This window comes from Physeter macrocephalus, chromosome 14 (genome assembly GCF_002837175.3).
Source record: "Physeter macrocephalus isolate SW-GA chromosome 14, ASM283717v5, whole genome shotgun sequence".
Classification (NCBI taxonomy): Eukaryota; Metazoa; Chordata; class Mammalia; order Artiodactyla; family Physeteridae; genus Physeter; species Physeter macrocephalus.
In genome coordinates this window covers 56,226,851-56,238,558 of record NC_041227.1, presented here as the reverse complement: position 1 = coordinate 56,238,558, position 11,708 = coordinate 56,226,851, and the positions used below count along the sequence as shown (strand labels likewise).

Below are 11,708 nucleotides of genomic sequence, written 5' to 3'. Positions count from 1 at the left end.
GGGTTCGTGCCCCGGTCTGGGAAGATCCCACATGCCGTGGAGTGGCTGGGCCTGTGAGCCATGGCCGCTGAGCCTGTGTGTCTGGAGCCTGTGCTCCGCAACGGGAGAGGCCACCACAGTGAGAGACCCGCGTACCACAAAAAAAAAAGCAAGGATCAAATTCACAGATAGCATATCCCATTTTTATGAAATTATATATATTTGTGTATGTGTGTATTTCTCTAGACCTATATCTTACATCTGTTTTTTATTAGTACAGACATTCAAATTATCTGGACAAGACACACGGAACTCCTAAAATGGAAAGAGAAATTTCAAGAGATTTCCCTCCTCCTCCTTTTTTAAAGTGCCTTGTATTTTTATAATATTTGATTTTATTTTTAGCAAGCATGCATTGCTTTTTGAAAAAAACCTTTTTGTCCGGAAATATTTTCAAACTTACAGAAAAGTTGCAAGTAAAAAGAACACCTATATACCCTTTACCCGGATTTATCTGGCATTTTACCCCAATTGCTTAATTTTTTTATTACTTGCAATAGACATTGCAAGTATATTTTTCTGATCTATTTGAGGGTATGTTGCATGCATCAATGTGTGTTTTATTTTCCCTTCCTTACACAAAAGGTAGGCTCTTATATACGCTTTCCTGCACATTATTCACATTTTTCTTTGCAATCATTCAGTATCAGTTTATGGAGATCTTCCACGGTTTGTTTGTTTGTTTACAACTGTGAGTGTACCACAGTTTATTCAACTGCTCTCCTAAGGCATGCATTACTTTTGAAAGCAAAAAAACAAAGATAAATAATGACATGGAAAATTTGAAACCACTGAAGAGAGCAAGCTGAGGCTCTAATAGAAGGTCTGTTGTTTTTAAAGTGAGTGGGACCACGGGAGAAGCCTGGTGGCTGGTGAGCCCTTGAGCCTCACAAATAGAGCAATAATGATGGCAAGGGGTCCACACGAAGTAACTCTCTTAGGTCGGGGTCTCTGGAGGCAGAGCCTGAGACGGGGATTGGAGGACATGTGAGGGAACAGGGAAGTAACAACGGGACAGGGCAGGCGACAGAGCTAAGAGGATATGTGCTCAGCTGGAGTCAGACTTCAGCCTGATCCAGCGGGAGCTCCAGAGCAGGGATCTCACCAGAGGTGGTCCTACCTTGAGTGGTGGTGGGGGGGGACTCCCTCATCCCCCATATACAGTAATGTACTTTGAGAATGTCGAAGAGTTCAAATTAATACATATAATGGGTCTTGTTCCTGTTGCTTGGCCTGTAGTAGATCTTTAGCAAATGGTAGCTATTACTATTATAGTCATTATTCCCTTTTTTCCTTTTATTTTTTTCATGACAGCTTTATTGACATACCATACCATTAACATACAATTCACTTATTGAAGATGTCCAGTTCAGTGGTTTTTAGTATATTCACAGAGTTGTGCATCCATCACCACAGTCAATCTTAAAACATTTTCATGACTCTATAAAGAAATCCTATCCCATTAGCTGTCACTGCCCCATTTCCTCCCCAAACCCTTCCTCCCTCCCTGCCCTAGAAATCTACTTTCTGCCTCTGTAGATGTGCCTGTTCTGGACATGTCGTGTAAATGGAGTCATACGATGTATGGTTTGGGGGCTGGCCTTTTGCACGCTCCTGTTGTTCGCTCATGGGCTGTGCCCCTCCCCCACCCCCAGCCCTCAAGGGGAGGTCACCACTTGCGTGCGGTGGCTTTGGTTCAGTCATTCGGGTCTCCAGAGAAGGGCCGCTGTGAGCCATTAGCAGCCAACCTGCCCAGCAGCTGGCGGACGGACACACTAGCCTGTGAAGGAGCCTAGTGGGGACACCATTAGAGTCCCGCAGAGTAAACTGTGTGAATGGGCTTCGTTAAGAGTGAAATGAAAGGGATTATCCAGCATAATAAAATAACAGCAGCAGTTACTCAGAAGTTCTGGGTAAACAGAAACGTACGATATGTTGTCCTGGGCAGGGTCCGTTTTTAACCTCTTCAAGGCTCTTCCTCGGAAGATCAAGCAGGGAATGGAATCTCGGTGACCAAACTCTCACACCCTTGGTGGGAATTTTAATTGGTTCATTTTCTGAAGGGTCATTTGACAGTTATTTCAAAAGCCTAAACTATGGGAATATGAAAGACTAAATGATTCCCCTAAGATCAGGACTCCTGTTTTACATCTTATAGGAGGTTCCAGCCATTACCAAAAGCAAGAAAAAGCATAAGGTTCAAAAGAAGAAGTAAAGCTGTCCCTATTTGCAGATGATATGATTGTTTACTTAGAAAATCGTAGGAATCTACAAAACAATCACTAGAACTAAAAAATGAATTTAACGAGGTCCCCAGATATAAACTTAATAGACAAAAATCAGTTGTATTCTTAATACAATTATGTACAATAGATACTAGCAGCAAACAATTGTCAAGTGAAATTGTAAAAATAATTCAATTTACAGTAGCACCAAAAACCATAAAATGCCTAGGAATAACAAAAGATATCTTAAGTTCTCTACCCTAAAAATTATAAAACATTACAGAGAGTAATTAAAGACCTAAGTAAATGAAAAGATAGACCACGCTCATGGATCAGAAGACTTGTTAATATGGCATTTTCCCCAAATTGATCTATAGAGTCAACATAATACCAATCAAAATTCCTGCAGTTTTATTTTGGATAGAAATCCACAAGCTGTTCTAAAATTTCTGTGGAAATGCAAAGTACCTATAATAGCAGAACAGTTTTGAAAAAGGAGAACAAAGTTGAAAGACCTATCCTATCTGATTTCAAGATTAACTATGAACCTACAGTGATCAAGACTGTTAGGCATTTGGTATTAAAAGATAAATGGATCAGTGGAACAGAAAAGAGAGTTCAGAAATAGACCCAAATTTATATGGTTAATCAATTTTCATCAAAAGTGCTGAGGCAGTTCTGGAAACAACTTCCAGTGTCCATCAACAGTTGAATGGGTAAACAAATTATGGGATATCTGTACAATGGAATAGTTCTCAGCAATGAAAAAATGAACTATTGATACATGGATGAATCTTTCAAAATTATGCTTCCATGATTCTTTCATGAAATCTTTAAAAAGTATGCTGGATGAAAGACGCCAGAACCCCCCCCAAAAGGTGCATACTGTGTGATTACATTTGTATAAAATCCAAATTAATCTATAGGAACAAAAAGCAAGTTGGTGGTTGCCAGGGACAGGGATGGAGGGAGGGAGTGACTCCAGAGGAGCACCAGGAAACTGGCAGTGATGGATGCATTCATGACCTTGACCTTGGTGATGGTTTCCAGGAGTGTACATATGTTAAAACTGATCAGATATGCACAGTTTATGGTTCTTCAGTTATACCTTAAGCTGTACCCAAAAGGGGGAGGTGTATTTTGACCCAGCAGTTCAACCTCCTTGTAAACTTTGGAAACTGATGACCCTGGAGCCAGCCTTTTTTGTCTACTTGTATATGTGGTGTAGTTATCATTTTTGCTCTGCAAAAGTGCCTTGTTGTATTTGTGCCTTGTTGTATGATATTCATAATTCAGAACTCCTATTAAAGAAATATTCAGTGCTTTAATTAATTAATATAATAATGGCTTTCATTCATTTGGTGCCTACTATGTGCCAGGCACAACAGAGCTGTTTCTCACAATAGCAGCTTTGCAGAGTAGCTGTTATTATCCCCATTTTATAGATGATGAAACCAAGGCCATTCAGTTAAAAAGTACCAGTGCTGGAATTGGATTTCCACATCTGCCCCACACTGTTCAATATAGGCTCTAAGTGTAAAATGCACAGTGAATTTTCAAGAACTTGAGGTAGGCTCTAAGTGTAAAATACACACTGAATTTTCAAGAACTTAATGTGGAAGTAAGGATGTAAAATTAGTAATATTTTATATACTGAACAGATGTTGAAATGATAATATTTTAGATACATTGGGTTAAATAAAATACATAACTAAAATTAATTTCACCTGTTATTTTTTACTTTTTTTAATGGAGCTGCTAGAAAATTCAAAAATTACACGTGAGGCTCACATTACATTTCTTTTTGACCAGTGCCACCTCAGAGCTCTTTCCACATCATATTGTCTGTGTGAGAGACAACTAGGAGGTTAATTCAACAGCGTATATTTATATTTATTGAGTGTAAAATGTATGCTGGTTAAATTTTATAGTTTCCCTTGTTGGTACATTTGTTTACTCTAAGTCCATTAGCTACTTAATTTCAAGCAAAAATTGTCAGCAAACAATTTTTTCCATATTTCAGGTCTGGATTACTTTTTTAGATGGAAGGATGTGAACACTCTTAGTTTAAGGTAGATACAGAAGTCTCTGACCGTCAGGACAGGTGCTCCTCTTTATAGAATAATTGACCAGTTTTGTGTTCTTTAAAGCAGTATTCTCTTTTGGGCAAATATGCTTGTCTCTTCTGGTTGGAATGGCATCCATAGTTTTATAAACTAAACTACAGATTACTTTGTCCTTTGTTGTTTACTTTATCTGGGAGGAGCACAGAAGCTTCCAGTTTTTGAAGAATCAAGAAATTGTGACTGACCTTCGATCACCCAAATGTATTTTTTAAGATGGTATGCTTTTCCCCCATTGCTGGGGGTGGCCCTCCTCCTAGTTTTGTAAATAAAGTTTTATTGGATCACACACATGTGTTCACACACTTTCTGGGGCTGCTTCCATGTCACAAAGGAAGGCAGAGTTGAGTAGTTGCGACAGAGACTGAATAGCCTAAAATATTTACTATCTGGCCCTTTATGGAAAAGGTTGGCAGACCCCGGGTCAGTTAAGTTACAGGTGCTCCTCAAAAGGAGGGTCCATGAAAGTGCCTTTAAGATCCCACTCAAGTTAATGGGAATTTGAGGATGGGAGGGTTTGAATCAGCGAAAGGCTGAAACTGGACATGATGGAGTGCTTTGCTCACCACAAGAGGAGGACACGACCTGAGCTGGCACTTGTCTCAAGTCCATTTCCACTTCAGCCAGAGGGAGTCTAGCCTCTGGCCGCACCTCCCAGGCCCTCCAGCTGGGCCAGAATCTGACTTGGAACCCTGGTGCTGCAACCCACTGCCCTGGGAAGTACGGATAAGTTCTGCCATGTCTGGGGAGGAGTCCAGAGGCTGGAGAGGAAGTGCCTGCAGGTGGCCAGTCAGCAGGAGCCGTTGTTGTTGTTGTTTAGCTGCTGCTGCTTCCTGCACTCACCTGACTCCTGTTCTGTGCTCATGGTTGCGCCTTCCCTGAAGGGCCTTTCTTTTACCTCCACTACGCAGGTGTTTTGGTTAGGAGCGCCGATTGGGGCCAGATTCCTGGGTACAGGCTGAGTTAGGCAAACTACTGAATGTCTCTACATCTCAGTTTTCCCATCTGCAAAACTGGGATAATACTGTGCTTTCTTCTTAGGCAAACTGTGAGGATTCAGTGAGTTAAAAACATGTAAAGTAGCTCAGAACAATGCCTGGCAGATAGTGCGCACTCCCTAAGTCATGCTGCGGCTGCTTCTTGTTATTATTATTACTACCCTAATCATGACCCTCCTTCAAGTCCCAGGTCAGGCACAAGCAAAGAACTGGAAGAAGCTGAGGGTATGTTTAGGTCGAAGCCACCCTCTCCAGGAAGCCTTCTTACTGGGCCCCAGCACCATCCGTGATCCGTGGCACTTTGGACCTCCAGGGTGGTAGACAGAGCATCTACTTCTGAGTCAGTCTGATCTAGGTAACAAATCCTAGCTGTGTGACCCTGGACAAGTTACTTAACCTCTCTGTGCCTGATCCCATCATCTGTAAAAGGGGACAGTATCTTCCTCGTGGGGGTCCTTATGAGGCTTACCTGAGATGATGGACGTGCACAGTGCTCAGCTCAGAGCAGATATTCTGTAAATAAAACACCGCTAAACCGTGTTATTTTCACTTTCTGCATTTTATTATGAAAGCACTTTACAGTACTACCCAGCTGTAGACTTTAAGCTCTTGATTGCTAGGAATGGTTGATCTGGGTGCCCCGCTAGGCTCCACCGACACCTGGCACCGAGAGGGAGCTCTGCAAATGTTCATTGCCTCGAATTGGCTGAAGAAACAGCATCCTGCCTCAGCTGAAGAACGGGGAGCAGGCCGTTGCCTTTCTCCACAGTCCCTGGCAGCCTTGGACCATGGACACTTAGGCATCTGGAAAGATACCTGCCAGTAAAATTCTGAGCGTGATTATACTGGAATCTAGAACTCCCAAATTGGCAACTCAAAATCGTAATTTAATATGAAGAATGTCATAGTGAATGAGTCAGGTGGGCCTTAACCCCGATATTGGATCAGCAGCTGACGTTCCAGCCCTGCCTGAGAAACATCTGCTTCTCCCCCTTTGCCTCACAGCCATCCCAGGCCACTGGCCGCCGGCAGGGATCACCATCTCCAGGCCTGCCTCTGGGCTGCCTGCTGAGGAAATTCCTTACCTGCGGGAGGGATTATTTATGCCTGCTTTCTGTGTGCTCACACCAACCTTTTCCTTTTTTTAACTTTCCTTTTCTTTGTTTCTTTTATGAGTCCCATTTTTTTCCTTACCACTGAGACGGAATAAATTGAGTGTGACTAATGATTTGTGACACAAGTTTCACTGTTACAGCTGGCAATGTAAAGATGCCAAGCATTTTCATAAGTGTATACTCAAGCAGGATAAAAGTAAAAACTGCCCAATTAGAATCTGTTTACACTTTCCAAGCCTAAGTAACAAATTGTATCTTGGTGCATCGCGATTTCCTGGTTCATCTGAGGCACATTTCTGATATTAGAATATTAAATTATATGGAGATTGTATCCCAGTCCTCTGATTGATTTGAAATGAATTTGAATCAGGACAGCTTAAAAATTGCTTTTATAGCATCTTTATGACTTGATACCATGGAGAAGTAAATATGAAGCTAATGCCACAGAGGGCATCCTCTTGATGCATGGGCCGTCTCTGCTACGGATTTTCCTGGTGGTAATTTAAGGAGATGCTTGTCACCTCCTTACAGCAGTTCATAATTCAAAAACAATCTATATGTGATACTCAATTAAGGCACCATAGAGGCATGTCGGCCACAGATGACTGATGAACAGTCCAAATGGAAATTCTGCACAACTCTTGAAAACACTGCTAAAATCAATCGCCCGTCAGGAAAACCATGATTTATTAATACACTCTTTACCTCCATTGAGTTGTGAATCAATGTGTCCCCATCAAAAGCTAGTAGATGACTTCCCTGGTGGCGCAGTGGTTAAGAATCTGCCTGCCAATGCAGGCGACACGGGTTCGAGCCGTGGTCTGGGAAGACCCCACATGCCGCGGAGCAGCTAAGCCTGTGAGCCACAACTACTGAGCCTGCGCTTTAGAGCCTGCGAGCCACAACTACTGAGTCCGCAAGCCACAACTACCGAGTCTGCGAGCCACAACTACCGAGTCTGCATGTCACAAGTACTGAAGCCCGTGTGCCTAGAGCCCGTGCTCCACAACAAGAGAAGCCACCACAATGAGAAGCCCGCACACCACAACGAAGAGTAGCCCCCACTCGCCGCAACTAGAGAAAACCTGCGCGCAGCAGCGAAGACCCAACACAGCCAAAAATTAAATTAATTAATTAATTTTTTAAAAAAAAGCTAGTAGAAAACCAACATGAGTAAAACTTCTTGCAAGTCCTGGTGGCAGGATTGTAACTCGGGCAAGGGCCTGCACGTTGCAAGGCCAGCTGGTCATGTCTGTGTCCCACTCCAGCAGGGGAGTGTCGGGGCATGATGAGCACCTGCTGTTTACTGGGCACACGTTGCCAGCATCCGAGCTGTCATCCAAACCTCTCTGCCACCCGTGAGACAGGTATTATTATTGTCTTACAAATGAGGAAGTCGAGGTTCACAAAGATCAGTAACCTGCCCAAGGTCCCGAAGGACAGAACCTGAGTCTGCGAGCTTGAGCTCTTACAGCTGAGTACCATGGTTCTGATCCTGGCTGCCCTGTTTTCTGACTGAGTAACTTAGCCTTGGCTCCTTAACTTCTCCGTGCCTAGTCTTCTCATCTGTAAAATGCAGATGGCTCCTGTGTCCCTAGGACAAAGGCCCATTGGGAGGGTCCAGGAGATGGTGGGTAAGAAGTCCTTAGGGTCCTGCTGCTGCTACCCTCAACCCACTCCGCCTCGGTGTTTGCCCTTCTTTGGGACAGAATCAGGAGACATGACTGGGGTTCAGAACTCCTGGACTTGCCAGGAGGTGGGAAGTAGAAACTCCCACTACCAAATACCAGGCTCCTGGTTCCGGTTCCAGCCCAAGAAGAGGCTCCCTCACTTCCCACCTGAGTCTCATCCCTGTGTTTTGCTTTTCCCTGGGCCAGCTGGGAATATCCCAGAGCCTTGAACTCTGCACCAGAACCCAGGAGAGTGGAGAGTCATTCATACAAGCCTACTTTGAGACAGACTTTAGCCTCCTGCCTGACCATCCCTTTGCAAATTTATCACATGGTCATTGCCTGATTTCCTGTTCAGGACTCCAAAACGTCAAGTTCCTCGTTGTAATGGGCAGGGGGGAGGGGGGATCTCCTTTACCAGAAGCAAGAAGATTCTGAACACAACAGCTCTGCTTGCTGACAGCTCTTTCATCTTTATTTCTAGTCCTCTTTAGGCTTCTTTGCTCATCTAAAAATCCTCACTTGGTCACATTTTCTGTGACTTGGGACATTAACAGTAAATGATGAGCCCCCGGCGACCTGGGACGGGAAATGGCTGGGACACGCTGATGGTAGAGGAGCCCAGCTCTCCACAGTCCACCGAGACCCCTTCTGAAAGGTCTGCCGGTCACTTGCGCAGTCCCCATTATCACTCCTGTCTCTGCGAATGCCAACAAATAACGGCGTGAAATCTAAACAGAAATGAGTTTTCACAGCTAATTACGGCTAATGCGAGCAACTTTCAAAATTGCCAAACACTCCTTCCAGAATAGTACATTTTGCAACTATGAATTAGGCATAAAGAGCCAAATTTCATAAACATAATTTAGCATACAACAAAATAATAATAATACTAAGTGCTTTCCGACTGGCCATTAGCAGCTCCCCGAGGTGGGACTAATCGCACACTCTCCCATTTGGGCCTCTGACGGCACAGGCCATAAGGCTCGGAAACCCCAGGAAGGCAGTGGAGGAAGCAGCCTTTTCCACGGCCCTCCAGCCTGAGTGATCAGGAGCTGTTCACTTCCCCCATTTACAGCGATACACCCAACCCAGCGGTTCCAGCTGCAGCTCTTAGCCACACGGCTCCGGCCCTGATGTGGCAGCACCTCCGTCCCTCCTGTCATTCTTTCCCGGTCCACGTCACCTTGATGTTTGTTTGTGATCACCAAATCAATGCATGATCACTGCAAACATTACAGTAATAAAAACAGAGAAAGTGATGCCTGCCCTTGCTCAGCCCACCCCCGCACCCTGGTGGTGAAATCACCTGTGTGAGCTTAGTGTCTTGTTTCTCCCCCATTCAGCTGGGGGTACAAACACAAGCACACACCCTCTTATACGGATGTTATCTTTATTTTACAAAAACAGGATCACACAACACTTCTTTTTACATCTTGCTGTTCATACTTAATAATATATTTGGTGCCTTTCAGTGCCGGTACATGTAAATCAACCTCTTTTTTTTTTTTTTTAATACACATACTATAATTTATCCAGTCTCCCGTAAACGAATATTTCAAACAGTGCCTCTGTGAGCACTGTATATTTGTCCCCACAGACAGAACACACCTACATCTGTGGGCTCTTCTCTGGGTATCTCTGAAGGATAAATTTATATGAAAATGGTGGTGTTGGGTCAAGGAGAATGCACAGCAAAATGTGAGAACCTAATAGCACCTAATTACCCTCTGAAATGAGTTGTATCTGTTTGCATCCTAATAACAGCCAGTGGAAAATAGCTGTTTCTCTCCACCCTTGGCTGTTTTAAGTAGGGAAACCTGGGTCACCTTCCTTTCCATCCGCAGCCATGGTCCAGGGCTGGCAGACCCACACCTGCCCGCAGGTGGTTCTCAGTTCTTGCTGCTGGAGAGTGGCCATAGTCTCCAGAGCTCTGTTCAAAGTCTCCCGGAACCCTACTAACAAGAAGGGTTAAACATTTTGATCGTATTTCCTTCATACCTTTTTAGAATCATTGTCAAATGCAGAACAGTTCTCTCACCACGAGGGTCCCTCCTGTAGCCACACCCACTCCCAGCCCCTTCATTGCCGTCCCTAACTCCTAGCAACTATATAATTTTTGTCCCTTTAAGAATGTTATGTAAGTGGAATCATGGAACCTTTTGAGTTGGCTTTTTAAAATCAGCATAATCTCCTTGATATCCACTCAAGACATGGCATGTGTCAATAGTTGATTCCTTTTTATTGCTGAGTAGTATTCCGTTGGTGTGGATACCTCTTGAGTGTGACCATTTCTTAGACTTTCCTTATTTTTGATGACCTTTACAGTTTTGAGAAGTACCGGTCAGGTATTTTATAGAATGTCTATTGGGATCTGTCTGATGTTTTTTTCATGCCAGAATTATGGGTTTAAGGGAGGAAGACCACACAGGTCAATTACTGTTTTAATCCCAGTCATATCAAGGTACATACCATCAACCTGACGTATCATCACTGTTGATGTTCGTCAGTTTCTCCACTGTAAAGTTACTTTTTTTTTTAAAAACCCCTCTTTATACTTTACTCTTTGAAGGAAGTCGCTATGCACAGCCCATACCTAAGGGGTAGGGAGTTATACTCCTCCTTAAAGGAGGAATTTCCACATAAATTATCTGTTAGTCTTCTGTATGGGATGTTTGTCTCTTTTCCCCACATTTATTCAATCAGTTATTTGTATTAGTATAGACTCTTGGCTTTTTAAATACATTTCCTGCCCCAGTCTTACAGTCACCCATTTCTCCAAGGAGCCATAGTTCCTTTTGTTGGAGGATAGAAGTAGAAACCAAGATGTGGCTGCTAGGTGTGCTCCCTGCTAGTATGTGTCCTTGCTCCTAGGCACTTGCACCTGACAGAGCAAGAAATGTGTGTCTCTCTACTAACCTGTGTACATACACAACTATATATATTTCGAGATGCCAACAGGGTTTCCATGTTAAGGTAAACACAAGTTCATACTGATGTCTCCAACTCTAATCCATTACCACGTGGATCATTCTAGCCTCCTCCCCTTCCCATACGGGTTTAAAAAAAGACATTTTTTTATTGAGCTGTATAATTCACATACCGTACAATTTACTCCATAATTCAGTGGCTTTAATATATTCACAAGACTGTGCAACCACTGCCACTGTCTAATTCCAGACCATTTTTACCATTCTGCAAAGAAACCCTGTGCTCATTAGCAGTCATTCCCACTCCCTCTTTCCCCTCTTCACCCAGCAACCACTAATATAATTTCTTTCGCTATGGATTTGCCCATTTGGGACATTTCTTATAAATGGAGTCATACAATATGTGGCCTTCTGCATCTGACTTTTTTTTTTTTTTTTTTTTTTTTTTTTTTTGCGGTACGCGGGCCTCTCACTGTTGTGGCCTCTCCCGTTGCGGAGCACAGGCTCCAGACGCGCAGGCTCAGTGGCCACGGCTCACGGGCCCAGCCGCTCCGCGGCATGTGGGATCTTCCCGGACCGGGGCACGAACCCATGTCCCCTGCATCGGC

At 43.6% G+C, this 11,708-nt stretch overlaps 1 protein-coding gene across 2 annotated transcripts in view; it reads left to right on the top strand.

Moving 5' to 3' along the window:
* Window positions 1–11,708, top strand: part of CPPED1 (calcineurin like phosphoesterase domain containing 1) — a 124,204-nt gene that overhangs the window by 107,401 nt on the left and 5,095 nt on the right. The window lies entirely within an intron of this gene.